The sequence below is a fragment of the Hylobates moloch genome, unplaced genomic scaffold (genome assembly GCF_009828535.3).
Source record: "Hylobates moloch isolate HMO894 unplaced genomic scaffold, HMol_V3 SCAFFOLD_17, whole genome shotgun sequence".
In the NCBI taxonomy this organism is placed as follows: Eukaryota; Metazoa; Chordata; class Mammalia; order Primates; family Hylobatidae; genus Hylobates; species Hylobates moloch.
Genome location: NW_026652292.1, coordinates 19,208,152 through 19,231,933, shown reverse-complemented (window position 1 = coordinate 19,231,933; position 23,782 = coordinate 19,208,152). Strand labels below are relative to the sequence as shown.

The 23,782-nt window shown below is 37.0% G+C and overlaps 1 long non-coding RNA gene across 1 annotated transcript in view; it reads right to left on the bottom strand.

Annotated features, from left to right (window-relative positions):
• Window positions 1-4,350: 4,350 nt before the first annotated feature.
• The window catches only part of LOC131381705 (uncharacterized), a 275,443-nt gene continuing 256,011 nt past the window's right edge, over window positions 4,351-23,782 (bottom strand). Inside the window, exon 4 of the long non-coding RNA XR_009210592.1 lies at window positions 4,351-4,396. This is a non-coding gene — a long non-coding RNA (uncharacterized LOC131381705). The remainder of the gene's footprint in view (window positions 4,397-23,782) is intronic.

Below are 23,782 nucleotides of genomic sequence, written 5' to 3'. Positions count from 1 at the left end.
TTTATAATAATTCCTGACCATTGTAGTCTTTAGATACTTAAAATGCTTGAAAAACAGGATTAGATATAATTTATCAATAGGGTTTTAAAAATCTCGCTTTATAAAATATACATTGATAACCCACAGTAATTAATAATCTAAGAAGAGTGCAATCTCAGTGCCCAAACCTCTGAAATTAAGCTCACCGATCTCAATGTAACATACTTTGTAACTTGACATCAATAAACTAATGGCTGAATAGAAATAAGGTATACATGGATATATGTTTCTTTTGTTTTATTTTATTTTATTTATTTATTTATTTTTGAGACGGGGTCTTGCTCTGACACCAGGCTGGAATGCAGTGGCACGATCTTGGCTCACTGCAACCTCCGCCTCATGGGTTCAAGCGATTCCACTACCTCAGCCTCTCAAGTAGCTGGGACTACAGGCACCCGCCACCACTCCCGTCTAATTTTTTGTGTTTTAGTAGACAGGGTTTCCCCATGTTGGCCAGGATGGTCTTGATCTCCCGACTGCGTGATCCCCCTGCCTTGGCCTCCCAAAGTGCTGGGATTACAGGCGTGAGCCACCTGAGCGAACCAAACTAAAATCAACATAGTTTTAGTTTCCAAAATGACAAACTTATTTCTGATCCTGGGGACTTGAATATAGCTTTTGGGATGGGGACAGTATAGAGGAATGTTAGGATGTTCACTGTTGGATCACAGAGGCCAAATGAATATATCCCCACTGTCCAAACGTTCCCTATAGTCCCAAGAGACAGGCTTCGTCCTTTTTCCTTTGAGATGCAGTCTTCATTTGCAGAAAGTGTATTACTTCCCTACCCTTTTTTCAATGCCACATTTGACTCAAGCAGATGTGCACATATTGGATCCAAGCATAGGAGTTTCCAAAGAGCTACAAATAGCTTAGATGCCTCAGTGATATAAACAGCACACAATCACGGCCTTGAGTAATACAGATTTATTGCAATTAAGAAAAGAAAAAAAAAAGCAGAAAACAACTTATATATATCAGCCTGATGGTGAGCTTCCTGGTATCTGAAACATTGTATCTTTTTTTTTTTTCTCTGCCTCCTGTGTTGAAGTGATTCTCCTGCCTCAGCCTCCGGAGTTGCTGGGGGTACAGGTGCCCACCTCTTTGCCCGGCTAATTTTTGTATTTTTAGTAGAGACAGGGTTTCGCCATATTGGCCAAGCTGGTCTCCAACTCCTGACCTTAAGTGATCTGCCCGACTCGGGCTCTCAGAGTGCTGGGATTACAGGCGTGAGCCACCGTGTCCAGCCAGAAATATTGAATCTTATTATTCTATAATATTTCAAGTGTTCACTTCTGCCCTTTTTGGGGAAAAATGCATTGACTCTTATGGGACCAGCATTTGCTTTTTCCTTTGGAATCGAATTATCCTTTACTACATGCAGACATGTTAGGACAGTTAATTAAATTTCTGCACTTCTTAGGCCAAGTGAGGTAGAAAAGGATTTATTTTTAAGTTTTTGTTGTGATGGAATGCACATAATATGAAAAGTATCATCTTAACCATTTTAAGTTGCAGTTCAGCAACATTAGTACATTCACATTATTTTGTGTAATCCTCACCACTGTGTGTCTCCAGAACTTTTTTTGTCATCCCAAGCTGGAACTCTGTAGCCAGAGTTCTGTAAACAATAACTCCCCATTTCTGCTTCCTGCAGCCCCCGGTAGCCAATATTCTACTTTCTTTCTCTATGAATTAAACTATTCCAGGTACTACACATAAGTGGAATCCTACAATATTTGAGCTTTTGTGTCTGGTAATTTCACTTAACATAATCTCTTCATGGTTCATCCATGTTGTAGCCTGTATGTGAATTTCACTCCTTTTTAAGGCTGAATGATTTTCAATTATATGCATATACCACATTTTGTTTATTCATCCATTCAAGGACATTTGGGTTCTTTCTGCCTTTTGCCTATTGCAATGAATGTTGCTGTGTACATGGATGTACAATGTTCTATGAACATTATTGTACAAATATCTATACTGTTTTAAAATAAATATTTCTGTTTTAAATTCACTTGGGTATATTCCTAAAATTCATTTTATAGTAAATTATCTTTTTTTTACTTCTATCATCTTCACTCTAAGCCACAAAATGCAATAAATAATGACAACTAATTAATCTTGAGTTATCTTTTGCTTTTCTTTGCTGTTATTGTTATATGTGTGTGTTTTAGAAATGCTAATCATATAACAGTATTTCTGAAGCATGTGTTACTATTAGGTGCAAAACACTTTAAAAAAAAAAAAAAGATCGCCATTATGTTTTTTCTCTCTAAAATGTATGGAAAATTCAAATGAACAGATTTAATTACTAACGTCTTTTACTTACACAAATATCATAACATACTTTATGAAGGAATGGACTCTAATTGTGGGTGTAAATTAACATTACAAAAACATTTAAGAACCAGTTAGGCATAAAATTTCAACTTTGCATTTGTCTACGTAATGTGTCTATTGTATATAAAACATTGTATTGGCCATTGTGCAGGAAATTATAATGACCCTAAAAATAAATTGTAGCCAAGCTCTTGAGAGGAACAGTTAGAAAAACAAAGTGTGCCTGTCAAGTTATTTTTATCAAAATTATTTTATTTTCTTTGCCCTATCAATGATTAAACATAGTTAAATAACATTTTAAGAAATCTTATGAAGAATACATAAGACATTTATGTCTAGAAATAGTGGATCAAATAACAGAGGCCAACTCTCCTATTGAAGGTAATTATGGATCTTTTAAAATCTGCTCCTAGGTATCAAAGGGCTCATAAAATTTCCAAGAATTTCTGGGCCAACTTTTCAGGGAAGAAAGTAAAACACATTCTGAGATCTGAAGCCAGCATCTGGAACTACTTTTCCTCAGTATGCATTTGTCTCTCATGAAAGACGTAGCAGAAAGCCTGAGATGAGTTTTGAGAGCCCAGTGGTGTTATGTAGACAAAATCTGGAGACCAGACTTGGCCTGCAAGTCAGCTCTGCTAACCTACCCTCACCAAATTTTATTTTGTCACCCTGAAAGAGTCAGGTGTAATTTTCTGACACTTAACCGAAAACTAGCTTGAATCATTTTAATCTTCAAATTAAAATATCATGATTTTGGTTTGTTAATGGTCTAAGATGTCTGAAACAAGTAATCAAGTTATAGCATAAGGAAAAACATCATCTTAGTATACACTATTTTAAAATATTGTTTAAATGCACTTTTTACACTCAATCAAAAATGACCAGACCTATGAGGAGGAAAGACAATGTTAAACGACATGTAGTGAGATCAACCGACACTAGAAACAGACCCATAGAAGTTTCAAATACTGCAGCTACTAAGGAGATAAAATATGAGGTGAAGATTTTGTTAGATCAATAAAACATATATAAAACAACATAACAATATTTTAAAAGAAGTATTCTTTTATTTTACTAATAAAATAAAAATGCTTATCTTGAAATAAAAATATTTTATAGACATAAAACATGAGAGAAAGGTTGAAAGCAAACCAGCATCAATGGAAATACTAAAGGCAGAAATAATATAAGCAAAGTTAAGTCATAGAGACGGGGATGGCGGGGACCAGAAAGAAATAATGAGCCATGGAGATGCTAACTATGCCAGTAAACTAAAAATTATCACTACTTGATATGTCCTTTGGAAATTAAATCAAATATTTACTATTGAAATACAGAATGACAATCACATTAAGTTGAATAGTATGGACTACATATAAATATTTTGAAGGTTCTTGCATTGACCGAAAAAAAAGTGAATACACTAACATTAGACTTGACAAACTTGAATGCATTTTAATAAATACAATCATAAAAATAAGATAATTATAAAAATGTATGCAACTTCCAAGCCAACTGAAGGAATGGAATATAAAAAGACTTATAAGTTATAAAACTCATAACTTATGAATTATAGTCAGCATGAACTACATAAGCATGAGAAATGTTCATTCTATTAATTTGTACATAACCTTATGCATTACATGATTCAAATAAATACAAATTTGGAGCTGTATCTGCTTTTCTACAGCAAGTTAATCACATAATCAGACAATACAAAAAGGGTTTTTTTTTTTAATCCATTTTAAACTGTTTAAGGAACAACGGAGTTCCTCTCTTAATTAGTTAAGTATTACATAATCAAAATTAGGTGATTATATTCTATACTTTTTAACATATTGTATTAGTCTGTTCTCATGCTCCTAATAAAGTCATACCCAAGACTGGGTAATTTATAAAAAAAAGAAGGTTTAATAGACTCACAGTTTCACATGGCTGGGGAGGCCTCACAATCACGGTGGAAGGCGGAAGAGTAAAGGCATATCTTACATGATGGCAGGCGAGAGAACTGTGGAGCACAAAGGGGAAAACGGTTATAAGATCTTGTGAGAACTCATTGACTATCACAAGAACAGCATGAGGGTAACTGCCCCCATGATTAAATTACCTCCCACCATGTCCCTCCCTTGACATGTGGCAATTATGGGAGCTACAATTTAAGATGAGATTTTGGCGGGGACACAGACGAAGCATATCATTCCACACCTGGCCCTTCCCAAATCTCATATCCTCACATTTGAAAACACAATCATGCCCTTCCAACAGTCCCTCAAATTCGTAACCCATTCCAGCATTAACTCAAAAGTCCAAGTCCAAAGTCTTATCTGAGACAAGGCAAGTTTCTTCTGCCTATGTGCCTTCAAAACCAAAAGCAAGTTAGTTACTTCCTAGATACAATGAGGGTACAGGCATTGGGTAAATACATCCATTCCAAATGTGAGAAATTGGTCAAACCAAAGTGGCTACAGGCCCCATGAACATCTGAAATCCAGTAGGGCACTCATTAAAACTTAAAGTTCCAAAATGATCTCCTTCGACTCCATGTCTCACATCCAGGTCACTCTGATACAAGAGCTGGACTGCCACGACCTTGGGCTGCTTTGCCCCTGTGACTTTGTAGGGTACAACTGCCTCTCTCCTGGCTTCTTTCACAGGCTGGCATTGAGTGTTTGTGTTTTTTCCAGGCACACTGCAGGCTGTCAGTGGATCTACCATTTTTGGGTCTGGTGGACAGTGGCCCTCTTCTCACAGCTTCACTAGGCAGAGGCCCAGTAGGGACTCAGTGTGGGGGTTCCAACCCTACATTTTCCTTCCTCACTGCCCTAGCAGAGGTTCTCCATGAGAGGGCCTCTCCCCTGCAGCATACCTCTGCCTAGACATCTAAGCATTTTCATGCACACTCTGAAATTTAGGCAGAGATTCCTAAACCTCAACTCTTGATTTCTGTGAACCTGCAGGCTCAACACCACATGGAAGCTTCCAAGGCTTGGGGCATGCACCCTCTGGGGCCACAGCATGAGCTGTACCTTGCCCCCTTTTTGTCATGGCTGAAACAGCTTGGACACAGGGCACCATGTCCCTAGGCTGCACACAGCAGAGGGGCCCTGAGCCCAGCCCACAATACCATTTTTTTTCCTCCTCAGCCTCTAGGCTTGTGATAGGAGGGCCTGCCATGAAGGTCTCTGACATACCCTGGAGATATTTTCCCCATTGTCTTAGTGATTAACATTTGGCTCCTTGTTCCTTATGTAGATTTCTGCAGCTGGCTTGAATTTCACCCCAGAAAATGGGTTTTTCTTTTCTATCGCATCATCCGGCTGGAAATTTTCCAAACTTTTATGTTCTGCTTCCTCTTGAACGCTTTGCCACTTAGAAATTTCTTCTGCCAGATATCCAAATCATCTCTCTCTCTAGTTCAAAGTTCCACACATCTCTAGGGTGGGGCAAAATGCCACTAGTCTCTTTGCTAAAGCATAGTAAGAGTCACCTTTTCTCTAGTTTCCAACAAGTTTCTCATCTCCATCTAAGACCACCTCATCCTGGACTTCATTGTCCATATCACTATCACAATTTTGGGAAAAGCCATTCAACAAGTCTCTAGGGAGTTCCAAACTTTTCCACATTTTCCTATCTTCTGAGCTTTCCAAACTGTTCCAACCTCCGCCTGTTACCCAGTTCCAAAGTCGCTTCCACACTTTCAAATATCCTTATAGAAGCACCCTACTCCTGATACCAATGTACTGTATTAGTCTGTTCTCACACTGCTAATAAAGACATATATGAGACTGGGTAATTTATATAGAAAAATAGGATTAATGGACTCATAGCTTCACCTGGCTGAGGAGGCCTCACAATCATGGTGGAAAGCTGAGGAGAAGCAAAGGCATCTCTTACATGGCAGCAGGTAAGAGAAGTGCCTAGCAAGAGGGGGAAAAGCCCCTTAAAAAATATCAGCTGTCATGAGAACTCACTCACTATCACAAGAACAGCATGAGGGTGACTACAGTATGATTAAATTACCTCTCACTGGGTCCCTCCCTCGACACATGGGGATTATGGGAACTACAATGCAACATGAAATTTGAGTGGGGACACAGCCAAATCATATCACATATGTATGTATATAATTTACAAAATAGCTAATATATTAGGCATATGTTCATATAAAATAAAGTTTGTTTACATGTCACATAGTATATGTTTACATGTCATATAGTAAATATAATGTGTATAATCAATATATGATATTGATTTTACCTATAAAAATCAATTCATTATATTCTCTACTTTTTGAGAAAATATGGCTCAACAAAACAACTCCAGGACCCACAGAAATCCAATACAAGTTTCTATTTCTTTTACTTTTCCCAGAAAAAGTAATAGAAAATACTAAGGAATTGATATGATGTTTGATATAATAAAGCTTGCATTTGCTCTACCTCTACAAAATAAATGGTGGCTAATTTATTAATATCATAAACTTTCATCAATTATTATGAAGAGGAGATGAAAATGAAGCACTAGAGTAATAAAGCAATTGCTAAAAAGCATTTTCGGAGTGTACTAAAGAATTTTCTATTTCAGAATACTTTGTCTCAAACTGGGCCAGTGCCATTTTAATCTACATTTTAGTGAACAGCATCTTTGATCTTTAAACTGTGCACATGGTTGTATTATTTTGCTTCATTTTCACTCCAAAATTAAATACTCCATATATCCAAATATACTTAACAAGAAGTTGAAGGAGACAACAGTACTCCATCACCATGTCTCACTGCATGCCTTCTACCTCTACTCCTTGACTAAATAAATATTCTTATTTTCAATGGTGTGATTTACCAGAACAAACTATGAGTTATAGCAGTCAGTATGAAACCCTTGCAAATTGGAAAATCAGAATCTAGCCTCCACTTCCATCTCTTTATGTATATTGCTCTGGCCAAGGCCAATAGTGACCTGTGTGCAGCTAAGTTCAAGGGTATTTTTGAGTTTCTAAATTGTCTGTGAATAAACAATATTGACAACTCTTCCCATTTCAAAAAATTATCTTTCCTGTTTCTTTGGCAATCTCAATATTATTTTTTCTATCTGGATAGCAAGGATGTTTCTCTCTGGATTAATTCTTTCTCTAACACTTAGGACAGTGTCCAACAAACTATGTTATTAAAAAAGTAGTTTCTGAATGCATGAATGAATATAAGTAACTCTTGTACATCTACATTTGGATAAGTAGTAAATATTCTCAGTGTCAGCCCCAAAGTATCCTCTGATTATCCTTTGTAAACCATGACTTCCAGGATCACACCACTTGCCACAGTGCAGTCAGCTTCCTAACAAAGGAATCAAGGAAGCATCTTTTATTTTTGTCTGTTCTATATGTCCCCACACTTTCTTATCATATAAAGGAGTACACAGAAAGTGTAATGCATACTATTTTTTGTAATTTTTATATTATCATATTTCCATAAATGTTTACTTAAGGTGTTTTTAACATTTACATGTTTTTGTGTGTGTTTTAACTACATATGTACTTAACTGTATTATTTAGATAAAACATTTTGGCTTCTGTTTTATGTTAGAAGGAGAAAACCTGTCTGGACAATTCCATAATGAGTAAAAGCTATATCAGAACAGATCTATAGAGAGTAGTGCTTTTAATATGTTCTTTGTTTTATAACTAATTGTCTATATCTCAGATAAATACCTGTTTCATTATTTATACGGACATACCAACTACGTTTTTTTGAATAGAGAATGCTATATTAACTTAGTGATTCAGTCAACAATAGTTATCATATATTAGATACTCTTGTTAAACACTAGGGACACCACAGTAAACAAAAGAGATACAGTCTTTGCCATTAAAGTCCTTGTATTCTAGACACGTTGAGTGATCAAGATATATAATGGATGCTACTATCCAATTTTCATCAAAAACTCCCCTTGGATAATCTTAGCTGTCATGTTAGCCTTAAAGAATACTTGAAATGATGTTGTGTGCTAGTGACAGACAGCTCAGATATGGTTCCAATTCACAGATTTATTGTGTGAAATGGACCTATTATTGCTGCCAAAAGGCTTTATGTCGAACAACAGAAGTTGCTTTGTGAAGGACTAAATTATCTCTGCTTGATGTGGTCCCAAATAATTAATATTCCCTCTAACCAAAGATTGTTGATCATGTCCCACGACAAAAATTAGATGTTTTTGGCAAGGAATGCTGCCTGCAATGGGCTTTATATTTTACTTTGTTGATGGCTAACTTCCACATTAAAGGCTAAATACCTAGCCAATATTTTCAAGTGAAAAATTCCCCAATAGACTTCACGTAGTGAAGCCAAAAGTTTTCATAACTTTGCTGGCATTAAAATGCGTTTGCTCCACAAAAACAACCCCATCTACCTAAACTCTGACTGCTGATGATATGTGGCTAGTTCAACTACATTAGGCAGGTTCTCTTCTGACCATAGCCCCAAATGTCCAGTTTGAGACCAAGTGCTCAGCCTTATTATTCTTATTTTTTTTTTTTTTTTGAGACGAGTCTTACTCTGTCACCCAGGCTGCAGTGCAGTGGAGCTATCTCGGCTCACTGCAAGCTCCGCCTTCTGGGTTCACGCCATTCTCCTGCCTCAGCCTCCCGAGTAGCTGGGACTACAGGCACCCGCCACCACGCCCAGCTAATTTTTTGTATTTTTAGTAGAGATGGGGTTTCACTGTGTTAGCCAGAATGGTCTCGATCTCTGACCTCATGGTCCACCCGCCTCGGCCTCCCAAAGTGCTGGGATTACAGGCGTGAGCCACCGCGCCCAGCCAGCCCTACTATCTTTACATAGTCATGGAGTTTTAAGATCAGATAATCTTTGAATTAACATTGTTAGTATATTAGCACTAGTATAAAATTTCATAAACCTTTTCACAAAAAAGCCAACACTGTCACAAACCAAAAGAAAATGTATTATTCCCTTCGCACAAAGTCTGGAAGTTGGTGACATTTTTGGTTTCAATGGCAAGGGACAATCACATCTCTGTCATTTTTTCACCCTTTACTCAAAATGCATAGGTTATAAACCCTCACTTTAGTGCCTGTGGTAGTAAGGAAGGGCAGGGCATAAAGACGGGCAACTTGGAAGTGCTGCCGTGCAGAGTATTTTTTCAGTAGGTGTAATATTATGATAAAGAAATATTTGTTTCATCCACACAGTTCCTGGCTCATAACTCTCGTAGCCTCTGTTATTTCCTAAGTGACTAAAACAATAAGCAGATCTTTTGCTAAACTATTTGGCCTTTTGTTTTTCAGTCCTGAAGCAGCTTTGGGACAGCTTCAGAACAATAAAGGTGAAAGATGATCTTTGCTTATAACCTTGGGATGCATTAGGCCCCGGAAGCAATCTCCGAAAACAGAACCTCTCTCTGACCTCCTCCTGCCCCTCTTTTACCTGTTCCTTTTTCTCCTCAAGGCAGGCCATAGAAGCAAAAAATACACTCTCATCTCCTGAATTTGTGTCTTAGAGCTGCTCATAAAGAAATTCTTCTAGTGTGATGGTTAACATTAGTTGTCAACTTGATTGGATTGAAGGATGCCTAGATAGCTGGTAAAGTATTGTGTCTGTGAGGGTGTTGCCAGAGATTAACATTTGAGTCAGCAGACTGAGGGGAAGACCCACTCTTAATGTGGGTGGGCACCGTCCAATCGACTACCAGCATGGCTAGAACAAAGCAGGCAGAAGAAGGTGAGATACGCTGGTTTGCTGAGTCTTCTGGCTTTCATCTTTCTCCCATGCTGTATGCATTTTTCGTTTGTTTGTTTGTTTGTTTGTTTGTCTGTCACCCAGGCTGGAGTGCAGTGGTGCAATCGTGGCTCACTGCAACCTCTGCCTCCCAGGTTGAAGTGATCCTCCTGCTTCAGCCTCCCTAGTAGCTGGGACAATAGACATGCACCACCACAGCGGGCTAATTTTTGTATTTTAGTAGTAATGGGGTTTCACCATGTTGGCCAGGTTGGTCTCAAACTCCTGATCTCAGGTGATCCGCTCGCCTCAGCCTCCCAAAGCGCTGGGACTACAGGCATGAGCCACCACAACAGGCCCTGTGCTGTATGCTTCTGTCCATTCTTCCTGCCCTTGGATATCAGACGGTTATTTGACCTTGGACTCTTGGACTCACACCAGCAGTTTTCTGCAGGCTCTCAGGCCTGCAGCCAACACTGAAGGCTGCACTGTCAGCCTCCCTACTTCTAAGGTTTTGGGACTTGTGCTGGCTTCTTAGCTTTTTAGCTTGCAGACAGCCTACCATGGGACTTCACCTTGTGATTGTGTGAGTAAATTATCCTTTATAAACTCCCTTTCATATATAGGATATATATATAGGCTATATAGCATATATATAGGATATATAGATACATATCTCACTAATAGGATACATACATATATCCTATTAGTTCTGTCCCTCTGGAGAACGCTAATACACTGAACTACTTTGTCCCATTTTGGGTCATAAGATCCCCATTTCAGGAGTCCTGCCCCAAGTCTTTTCTAGATGCTGCACAGAGGGGCCAAGAAGAATCTGAGCAGACAGGCCTTACTGGGCTTTCCACTCAGTATTAGATCACACTCATTTCATCCAATCACATTTTGACATGGTGGTCCATAATTTAGTCATACCTCTCCATGGAAGTCTTCCTAAAAGGCCCAAGAGAATGGGGGATGGAGAGCTTCCGGACAGCTGAACTTGTGAAGGCTTACAGAAAGATGAACAAGAGCTCACATATGTGCCAGGAGGGTGGCACGCCCCTAATCCATGGGACAGAAGCTCCTGTGCTCAGGACCCTTCCAGACCTCTCCCTATATATTTATCCATGTGGCTGTTTATTTGTATCCTTTAAAATGTTATTGATAATAAAAGGTTAAATGTAAACAGATGTTTCTCTGGGTTTTCTGAGACACTCTAACAAATTAATAGAGCCTAAAGAGAAGGCCATGGGAATTCCAACTTGAAGCAATAGGTCCGAAGTTCCAAGGGTCTGGACTTGTGACTGGTGAAGGAACTGGGGTAAGTCTTGTGGGACTGAGCTCTCAAGCTGTGGAGATCTGACATAATCTTCAGGTAGGCAACATCAGAATTGAACTGGATCAGGAGCTGCCAGCTGATAGCTGCTGTAAAATTGCTTGCTTGCTTGTGAATAGAGAGAAATCTCCACACATTTAGTCACAGAAGCTTCTTGTGTTGATAATTGTGGCATGAGAACAGAAGAAAAACAATATATTTTGTCTACACAGTAGGTGATAAAGGTCTAATATGGTTTGGATTTGTGTCCCAGCCCAAATTTCATGTTGAATTGTAATTCCCAGTGTTGAAGGTTGGGCCTGGTGGGAGGTGATTGGATCATGGAGTCGATTTCTCATGAATAGTTTAGCCCCATTCCCCCTTGGTGCTGTTGTCATAATAGTGGGTGAGTTCTTATGAGATCTGGTTGTTTAAAACTGTATGGCACCTCCCCCAGCCCTTGCTGCTCCAGCCCTGTGAAGTGCCAGCTCTGCCTTTGCCTTCTGCCATGATTGTAAGTTTCCTGAGGCCTCCCCAGAAGCTAAGCAGATGCCAGCATCATGCTTCCTGGACAGACTGCAGAGCCAATTAAACCTCTTTTATTTATAAGTAACCCAGTCTCACGTATTTCTTTATAGCAATGGGAGAATGGACTGATACTAGATCCTTCAGCTGATTTCTTCTCATGACTAGCACTGAATTATAAGAACATCCTTAGACTAAGCACTGATGAAACGGAGTCAGATTATTACTGCTCTGACAAAGTATGATTCATCACCTGGGACCCTGGTGGGGTTTTACCTTCTCTGAGATCGAGGGCTCTCCAGTATTTCCCGAATGCAATGGAATTGCATTGCCTGGCACTAAAGCAGGGCGAGTGAGGACACTAGACATTCAACAGTAATTTCCACAAGCATAAGATACAAGGCCCACTACAACTTTGTGCATTTCTCTTCCAGATTTAGGAAAAGTAAAGGTGATCATATTAAAAACAAACAAACAGACAGAAAAAAAAAAAACTAAACTAAACTCCAGGACTACTTAGATAGCCTGGAACTGCATAAAACTTTTGTACTATAAAGTAGTTTGGAATTAACATAATTGTTAAAGATAAAAGAAAGATAGCTGGGGACTTTTTTAAATTCTTAATATTAGTGAATGAGACCATTTTTCAATTCTGTGATTTTTTTTTATAGACTGTACAGTTTTAAAGGAGTAAACAACTGTCTTCTGTCAATAATCTGCATTTGTACCTCAGAAAGGATACAATAACTTACGGTGAGTTATTCCTTGTAAAGTTACAGTTGTATGTTTAGTTTTATCTACTTACGGTTTTTGTGCTTTATTTTCTTTACCTGTCCAACAGTGGTCAATTTGCAATATTACTGAGCTTTATTTTTTTTCTATTTTTTGTTACATAAACTATAAATTTCCATAATCTCAAAAAATGTACAAAGGTAAGAATGCTTACAATGTCTATGACGTGCGTATTGATGAGACTGATACCACCCTCAAATATTTTCCCCTAATAGATAATAAACACGAGTCTACTTTGAAGCAATGCTAAGTAAGAAATCAGTTATTCTTTGAAGTCTTGATATAATTGCTTGTTTCAAAATAAGTATGCATTCTTTTTATTTGAATCTGTATCACTTCCCTGTGACTTAGCCTACTTCATCTAATATTTTAAGGCACACAATTACATAGGGAGATTGTTAGAAATGCAGTATCTTAGCCTGTACTACCAGACATTATAATTCAGTAGAACAAGACTGGGGCTGTGGAATTTTGCCTCTTTCGTGTACTCTAGATTATTCTGATGCATGCCCTCTATGAGTCTTTGAATCCTTCTAGGGAAAACAATTGAAGTACATTTGGTGTTTTTGTAACATTTATTTTAAGTTCAGGGGTACATATGCAAACTCTTCAGTTTGTTACATAGGTAAATGTGTGTCATGGGGGTTTGTTGTACACATTATTTCATCACCCAGGTATTAAGCCTGGGTTAGATTTTTCTTTATCTTCTCCTTCCTCCCATCTTTCACCCTCTTATAGACCCCAGTGTGTGTTGTCCCCTCTATGTGTCCTCATGTTCTCATCATTTAGCTCCCACTTATAAGTGAGAACATGCAGTACTTGGTTTTCTGTTCTTGTTTCAAGATAATGGCCTGCATTATTTCAAGATAATGGCCTGCAGCTCAATCCCTGTCCCTGCAAAGAACATGGTTCCCTTCTTTTTTATGGCTGCATAGTATTCCATGGTGTATATGTGCCACATTTTCTTTATATAGTCTATCACTGATCGGCATTTGGTTTGGTTCCATGTCTTTGTTATTGTGAATAGTGCTACAATGAACATATGCGTGCATGTGTCTTTATAATATTAATAGAATAAATAACTTATATCCCCTTGTGTATATACCTAGTAATGGGATTGCTGAGTCAAATGGTATTTCTGTCTTTAGGTCTTTGAGGAACCACCTCACTGTTTTCCACAATGACTGAACTAATTTATAGTCCCATCAACAGTGTATGGCCAGATGTGGTGGCTCATGCCTGTAATCCCAGCACTTTGGGAGGCTAAGGCAGGCAGATCACATGAGGTCAGGAGTTCGAGACCAGCCTGGCCAACATGGTGAAACCCCATTTTTACTAAAAATACACACACACACACACACACACACACACACACACACACACACACACAAATTAGCCGGGCCTGGTGGCATGGGCCTGTAGTCCCAGCTGCTTGGGAGGCTGAGACAGGATAATTGCTTGATCCCGAGAGACGGAACTTGCAGGGAGCCGAGATTGTGCCACTGCACTCCACCTTGGGTAACAGAGTGAGGTTTCATCTCGGAAAACAAAACATAACAAAAAGAAACAACAACAACAAAAACAAAAACAAGACGGTGTATAAGCGTTCATTTTTCTCCACAACCTTGCCAGCATCTCTTATTTTTTGATATTTTAATAATAGTCATTTCAACTGGTGTGAGATGGTGTCTCACTGTGGTTTTGATTTGCATTTCTCTAATGATCAGTGATACTAAGCTTTTTTTTCCAAATGCTTGTTGGCTGCTTGTATGTACAAACCACTGCTCAAAGAAATCAGAGATGACACAAACAAGTGAAAAAACATTCCATGCTCATGGATAGAAAAAGTCAATATAATTAAAACGATTATACTGCTCAAAGCAATTTATAGATTCAATGCTATTCCCATTAAACTACCACTGATATTCTTCACAGAACTAGAAAAAACGATTTTAAAATTCATATGGAACAAAAAAAGAGTCCAAACTGCCAACGCAATCCTAAGCGAAAAGAACAAAGTTGGAGGCATCACGCTATCCAACTTCAAACTATACTACAGGGTTACAGTAACTAAAATAGCATGGTACTGGTACAAGAATAGATGCATAGACCAATGAAACAGAATAGAGAATGCAGTAATAAGACGACACACCTGCAATTATCTGATCTTCGACAAACCTAACAACAAAAAAAAAAGAAATGCAAATTCTTCATTACCAATCAAAACTACTAGAAATAAAAATAAAACAAACAAACCAGCAAACAAAACTCTCTGTGGTTGGGGCCTCAAGCTTCAGAAGTGGTGACTTCTTTGTGAACTACTTTAGGGAATTATATTGCACACAATAAAAAAAAAATCTGGATTCTGAATCAACACTAGTAGGAAAACTGTGAACCAGGAACAACTGCATTAAATGGTAATTTTAGAAACAAATTTCTTTTTGTGTTTATTCACAGTTTTAATTGATACCTGGAGTGTCGATCAGAGTTCCTCATAAAAACAGAACCAATAGGAGGGGTGTTTGTGTATGTGTGATTTATTTTAAGGAATTGTCTCAGATAATCATGGGAACTGGCAAGTTCAAAATCTGTACAGCAGGCAGGCAGGCTGGAAACTTGGGAAAGAATTTACAATGCAGTCTTGAGGCTAATTTCTTCCTTTCTAGGAAACCTCAACTGTTGCTTTTAAGACCTTCAAATGATTGGATGAGGCCCAACACATTAATGAGAGTAATTTCCTCTACTTAAAGTTAACTAATTGTAGCTGTTAACCACATCTATGTAATACCATTTCAACAACACATAACTTTGTTGTTGTTGTTGTTGTTTATTTGTTTGTTTGAGACAAAGTCTTGCTCTCGTCGCCCAGGCTGGAGCGCAAAGGCATGATCTCGGCTCACTGCAAGTGCCACCTCCCTGGTTCAAGTGATTCTCCTGCCTCAGCCTCCCAGGTAGCTGGGACTACAGGTGCCTGCCACCATGCCTGAATAATTTTTGTATTATTAATAGATACGGGGTTTCACCAAGTTGGCCAGTCTGGTCTCGAACTCCTGACCTCAGGTGATCCGCACCGCCTCGGCCTCCCAAAGTGCTGGGATTATAAGTGTGAGTGACTGCACCCGGCTGTAAATTTGTTTTTTATTAAATAACTGGATACTATATGGCCTAGCCAAGTTGGCATGCAAAACAGTCATTACAACCAGCTAGCATTATCTTAACTAATAGAATCATTTTACTGTCTTCCTTAACAAATTCCATTTTCCCACATGATAGCCAGAGTGATATGTGGCCTACACTTTCTTCCCTCAGCTTAAAAATCCTCAGTGGCTTTTCTTGCACTATTTAATTATTAAAACTCCATTATTCAAACTGAATCTCAAGGTCCAGCAATATTTGGCCCTTGTCTACTTCTCCAACATCACCCCAAAGTATTCTTCTCTCTTTCTTTGCTCGCTTCCACATATATACATGCGTACAAATATAACAGTGTCTAGAATGTGATAAAGTGTTTTCTGTAACAAGATCTTCTTTTATATGCCCATGTGTATTCAATGTTTAGCTCCCACTTAAAAGTAAGAACATGCAGTGTTTGGTTTTCTGTTCCTGCATTAGTTCACATAGAATAGTAGCCTTCAGCTCTATCCATGTTGCTGCAAAGGACATGATCTTGCTCTTTTTATGGCTGCATAGTATTCCACAGTGCATATGTACCACATTTTCTTTATTCAGTCTACAATTAATGGGCATTTAGGTAGATTCCTTGTCTTTGCTAGTGCGAATAGTGCTGCAATGAACATGTGCATGTATGTGTCTTTATGGTAAAATGATTCATATTCCCTTGAGTATATAGCCAGTAATGGAATTTCTGGGTTGAATGATAGTTCTGTATTAAGTTCTTTGAGAAATCTCCAAACTGCTTTCCCACACACTGTGGCTGAACTAACTTACAATCCCACTAGCAGTGTATAAGCATTCCCCTTTCTCCACAACCTCACCCGTATCTGTTATTGTTTTTTTTTTAATAATAGTCATTCTGATTGGTGTGAGATGATAGCTCATTGTGATTTTGATTTGTGTTTCTCTAATAATTAGTGATGTTGAGCACTTTTTTTATATGCTTCTTGGCCACATGTATATCTTCTTTTGAGCATTTTCTGTGCATATACTCAGCTCACTTTTTAATGGGGTTGTTTTTTGCTTGTTCAATCATTTAAATTCCTTTACAGTCTCTGGATATTAGGCCTTTGTCAGATCCATAGTTCGCAAATATTTTCAACCATTCTGTAGGCTTTCTATGTATTTTGTTGATAGTTTCTTTTGCTGTGCAGAGCTCTTTAGTTTATTTAGATCACATTTGTCACTTTTTGATTTTGTTGCAATTGCTTTTGGGGTCTTCGTTATGAAATCCTTACCAGAGCCTATGTCCAGAATGGTATCGCCTAGGTTTCCTTCTGAGGTTTTTATAGTTTTACGTAAACTATGAAACTATATAAACTCTATACCTATAGTTTGAGGTTTTACATGTCAGATTTTTTTAATCCATCTTGAATTGGTATTTATATATGTTGAAAGGTAGGGATCCAGTTTCAGTCTTCTGCATATGGCTAGCCAGAACCGTTTATTGAATAGGGAGTCCTTTCTCCATTACTTGTTTTTCTCAACTTTGTCAAAGTTCAGATGGTTGTAGATGTGAGGCTCTATCTCTGTGTTCTCTATCCTATTCCATTGATCTGCATGGCTGTTTTCATACCACTACCATGATTTTTTTTTTCTGTAACCTTGTAGTATAATTTGAAGTCAGACAGTGTGCTACCTCTGGCTTTGTTCTTTTTGCTTAGGATTGCTTGGGCTATTCAAGTTTTTTTTTCGGTTCCTTGTGAACGTTAGAGTAGTTTTTTCTAATTCTGTGAAAAATGACATTGGTAGTTTTATAGGAATAGTATTGAATTGCAAATTGCTTTGGGCAATATGACCATTGTAACAATGTTGATTCTTCATGTCCACGATCATGGAGTGTTTTCTCATTTGATTGTGTCATGTCTGAGTTCTTTCAGCAATATTTTGTAATTCTTGTAGAGATCTTTACTTCCCTGACTAGCTGCATTCCCAGGTATTTAATTTTTTTCTATGGCTATTGTAAATGGGACTGCATTGTTGATTAGGCTTTCAGCTTGGATGTTGTTGGTATATTGTACTAATACTGTTTTTTAAGTAATTATTTTGTATCCTGAAATTTTTCTGAAGTTGTTTATCAGATCTAAGAGCTTCTGGGCAGAGACTATGGGGTTTTCTAGGCATAACATCATATCATCTGTGAAGAGAGATAGTTTGAATTCCTTTCTTCCTATTTGGATACCTTCTATTTCTTTCTCTTGTCTGATTGGTCTGCCTAGAACTTCCAGTACTATGTTGCATAGGAGTGGTTAGAGTGGGCATTCTTGTCATGTTTTAGTTCTCAAGGGGAATGGTTTCAGTTCATTTTATTGGATTCCTTATTCAGTATGATATTGGTTGTGCATTTGTCACAGGTGGTTCTTATGTTTTAGAGGTATGTTCCTTCGATGCCTAGTTTGCTGAGGGTTTTAACATAAAGAAATGTTTGTATTTATCTAAAATCATTTTCTCATCTATTAAGATGATATTATAGTTTTTGCTTTTAGTTCTCTTTATGTGATATATTACATTTATTGATTTGCATATATTAAACAAAACTTGCATCCCAGGAATAAAGCCTATTTGATCATGATAGATTAGTTTTTAGTAGTGCTGCTGGATTAGGTTTGCAAGTATTTTGTTTAGGCTTTTTGCATCTGTGTTCATCAGAGATATTGGCCTGAAGTTTTCCTTTTTTGTTGTGTCTGTGCCAGATTTTGGTACAAGAATAATGCTGGCCTCAGAATAAGTTAGGAAGAAGTCCATATTCCTCTTCAATTTTTTTGGAATTGTTTCAGTAGGATTGTTCCAGCCCTTCTTTATACAATGGGTAGAATTTAGCTGTGAATCATCTAGTCCAGGGATTTTTTTCAGGTTGGTAGGCTTTTCATTACTGATTCAATTTTCACACTCATTACTGATGAGCATGGGGTTTCCATTTCTTCCTGGCTCACACTTGGGATATTGTATGTTTGAAAGAATTTATCCCCTTCTAAGTTTTCTAGTTGGTGTGTATAGAAGTGTTCATAATAGTCTCTGAGGGTTGCTTTGTATTACTGTGGGGTTGGTGGTAATGTCTCCTTTGCCATTTCTGATTGTCATTATTTGGATCTTTCCTCTTTTTTCTTATTATTATTCTAGCTAGCAGTCTATCAGTTTTATTTATTCTTTCAAATAACAAATTTTTGTTTCACTGAATTTCATTCAGTTCAGCTATGCTTTGGGTTATTTTCTTCTGCTTTGCTAGCTTTGGAGTTGGCTTGCTCCTGTATTTCTAGTTTCTCTAGGTGTGATGTGAGGTTGTTGTATGTATGTATGTATGTATATACATGTTAGAAATATATATATATTTAATATATATTATAGAAATATATAAAAAGAAATGTATAGTTAGAAAATGTGTGTGTTTAGCACTATAAACTTTTCTCTTAACTTTCAAAAAACCGAAATCATACCAGCCACAAACTTGGACTACAGAGCAATATACATAGAAAGCATTACTAACATGGCCTCTCAAACTATGCAATTACATGGAAATTAAACAATCTTCACCTAAATGAGTTTTGGGTAAACAATGAAATTGTATCTGCTTTAGCTATGTCCCAGAGATTCTGGTATGTTGTATCTTTATTTTCATTAGTTTCAAAAAATTTCATTATTTTTGCCTTAATTGCATTGTTTACCCAAAACTCATTTAGAAGAAAGTGTTTTAATTTCTACGTAATTGCATGGTTTTGAGAGATCATGTTAGCAATGCTTCCTATTTATATTGCTCTTTAATCCAAGATTGTGGCTGGTATGATTTTGCTTTTTTGAAAGTTGTTGAGAATTGTTTTATGGTCAACTTGTGGTCAGTTTTAGAGTATGTGCCATGTGCAGATGAGAAAAATGTATACTTTGTTGTTTGGTGCATTCTCTAGATGTCTTTTAGGTCCACTGGGTCAAGTGTTGAGCTTAGGTCCCAAATATATCTGCTAGTTTTCTGCCTCAATGATCTATCAAATATTATCAGTGGCATGCTGAAGTCTCCCACTCTTGCTGTGTGGTTATCTAAGTGTTTTTGTAGGTCTCTAAGACCTCGTTTTATGAATCTGGGTGCTCCAGTATTGGGTGCATATATATTTAAGATAGTTAAGTCCTTCCTTTGAACACTTTAACATTATGTAATGCCCTTCTTTGTCTTTTTGATCATTGTTGGTTTAAAGTCTATTTTGTCTTAAATTAGAATAGTAACCTCTGCTCTTTTTCATTTTCTGTTTTCTTGTTAGATTTTTCTCCATCACTTTACTTTGAGCTTATCAGTGTCATTGAATGGGAGATCGTTCTCTTGAAGATAGCATACAATTGGGTCTTGCTTATTTATTCAATTTTCTACTCTGTGCCTTTTAGGTGGGGTAAGTAGCCTGTTTACATTCATACTTAATATTGATATGCATGGATTTAATCCTGTCAGCATGTTTTTAGCTGGTTGTTGTGCAACCTTGATTGTGTAGTTGCTTTAAGTGTCTATGTACTTAAGTGTGTTCTTGTGGTGGCCAGTAATGGTCTTTTGTTTCCAGTTTAGCACTCACTTAAGGGTTTCTTGTAAGGCAGGTCTGGTGGTAACAAATTCTCTTAGAATTTGCTTGTCTGAAAAGGATTGTATTCCTCCTTCACTCATGAAGCTTACTTTGGCTGGATATGAAATTCCTTGTTGGAAATTCTTTTCTTTAAGAGTGCTCAATATTGGCACCCAATGTCTTATGGCATGTAAGATTTCTTCTGATAGGTTCACTATAGCCTTATGGGTTTCCTCTGTGCATGATCTGCCCCTTTTCTCAAGCTGCCTTTAGTATTTTTTGTTTCAAAACGATCAAGAAAAATCTGATGACTACATCTTGGGGATGGTTGTCTTGTATAGTATTTCACAAGAGTTTTCTGAATTTGAATGATGAACTCTCTAGCAATGTTGGGGAATTTTCATGAACAATATCTGCAAATAAGTTTTCCCATTTGCTTGCTCTCCCTCTCAGAGTAACCAATGATTCATAAGTTTGGTCTCTTTACATAATCCCATATTTTTCAGAGTTTCGGTCCATTGTTTTTTATTCTTTTCTCCTTATTCTTGTCTGACTTAGTAGTTTTGAAGAATCAGCCTTGAGCTCAGAGATACTTTCCTCAGCTTGATCTATTCTGCTGTTAATATTTTTGATTGTATTATAAAATAGTCGTAGTGAGTTTTTCAGCTCTATTAGATCAGTTGGTTCTTTCTTAAAATGGTTACTTCGTTTTTGAGCTCTTCTATCATTGTATTGGATTCCTTAGATTTCTTGGATTAGTTTTTGACTTTCTCCTGAATCTCGATGATCTTTGATGCTATCTAGATTCTGAATTCCATGTCCATCATTTCAGCCATTTCAGCCTGGCTGAAAACAGTGGCTGGGGATCTAGTGTAGTCATTTAGAGTTAAGAATGCACTCTGGCTTTTTGGGTTGCCATAGTTCTTGCAGTAGTTCTTTCTCATCTGTGTGGGCTGATGTTTCCTTAATCTTGAAGTTTCCGGGCTTTGGATTGAGTTTTAATGTTTTTTATTCTTTGATGTCCTTGAGGGTTTCACTGTAATGTAACACAGCTGAGTCAAAGGAATTGACAGTTCAGTCAACCCCCTTTATTTCTGGATGATTTCAGAAGGCCAAGTTTCAGCTCAGCGCTCCTGAGCTGCATGCTCAATCCCTGGGGGGCTAGTACCAAGCCCACAACTTTGTTCTCTGGCCATTTGAGGTTAAGCACCTGATTTGCTGGAGGGGCTGAGGTGTTCCAAGTGTGTTGGCAACAACACTCCATTGTGGACATTCTAACACAAGTGTGTAATCATGGCAGGGGCAACATGGTTCATGCTCTGTACATGCTCTGGTTGCAGTGGGGGGACAATGTGGAGGGGTGCTTGAGCACTGAAATGGGGCAAGGCAGGTATTTGTTACATATGTTTATGAGTGGTATTGCATAGCAGTCTTCATTTCCTATAATATATTTGTCTAGTCTTGCTACTAAAATAATAATTCCTTTATAAAATGTGTTAGCGAGTACTTCTCTTTTCTCTACTGGCTTATATAGTTTGTACAGATGGGGTATTATTTCTATCTTAATGTTTGATAAAATTCACCAGTGAAGACCTCTGGACTCAGAGATTTTATCATATAAGGACATCTAAATATGAACTTAATTTATTTAATTAATTTAGGTTAATTCAAATTTTCTATTCCTTTTTAAATCCTTGTTGACACATTGTCACTTTCATTGCTTTTTGTGACTTTAGACAAGGTTGCATCCAGTATAGCCACTTGCTTCATCCAGAGCATGAGATTTAAGAGGAGAGAGAGAAAGACAGACATGTCAAAACTACAGTATTTTATAATTATACACTAGTTGAATAACATTTGGCAGCTTGCTTCACCCAGAGAAATATTTAAGAGGAGAGAGGGAAAGACAGAGATGTCAAAACTACAGTCTTTCATAATTATACACTAGTTGAATAACATTTGGGTTGATTCCAGTTTGAAGTAACATACTATCATTTGTACATATGCTACTGGTCAGACAGACAAATTCTAGTAAAATATTTAAAGTGATTAAAAGAGATTGCAAATACAAGGAAGCAGAGGTCATTAGGCACAATCATGTAGGATGACTAATAAAACATCTTTACTGATTTTGTTTCAAACTTCTCTCATTTTTTCCTGATGGAAGTGAATAAAACTCTCCAAATAAAAATTAAAAACTTCTATTTCTATATTCAATTCTGTCAAGTTTTTCTGCATATATTTCAAGCTCTTTTTTAAGGCTATATAATCTTTCACATATTTTCCCTGTGTTTTTCATAGTTAATATAATATACCCCTACTTATTTTTTATTAATAATACTTTGTCTTAAAGTGCAGTTTATTTGATAGTAATATAATCATTCTGACTTTTGTTCTTGTTCGCTATTTTCATAATATATCTTCCCCCCCATTGATATCTTGCCTGAGATCATTTTGTATAGATATCTAATTATTTTTGGTTTATTGATATTTACAAACAGTAAAGTTCATTGTTTTATTTGCAATCCTAGAAATTTTGATAAACGTATACATTTATAAAGCCTCCAACATAATCATGATCTATAGTTATTTCATCAAACTCAAACCTTTAGGCCATTTTATATATCTTGCCCAGTGATTGCCAATGAACATTCTATTTACTGCAGTGATAAGTTTGCCTTTTCTAGAATATCATATTAATTGATCATACATTATGTAGTCTTTACATCTACTTTCTTATTTTATAAGATTCATCCATGCTGTTGTGAGAATCAATACTTTCTTTTCAAAATACCATATTATTGCAGAAGAGTGATCTATTTTGTTGTAGATACTATACTGTTTGTTTATTCAAACACCCGTTAAAGCAATTTTCATTGATTCCAATTTTGAGTGTTTATAAATAAAGTCATCACAAACAATCATATGCAAGTTTTTTTGAACAAAGCTTTTCATTTCTCTGTGTATATATGTCATGTGGATTATTGGATTATATGGTAAGATTTTATTTATATAGGAAGCTGCTAAACTATGTTTTTCAAACTAGTTGTACCATTTGCACTTCCATTAATAATACATGAGATTTTCAGTTGCTCCACATACACCAGCACATGATGCTATATTTTTAAAGTAATTCTAATAGGTGTTTAATGCTATCTCATTGTGGTTTTAATTTCCACTTCCCTAATGTCTAATTATCTTGCATATGACAAAGTGCCTATTCAAATGTGTGGCATTTTTATAGTGTTTTAAAAATTTTAATGAGTTTCAGAGTTCTCGATACATTATAGATACAAATCCTTTTATATGTATTTATTTTTGAA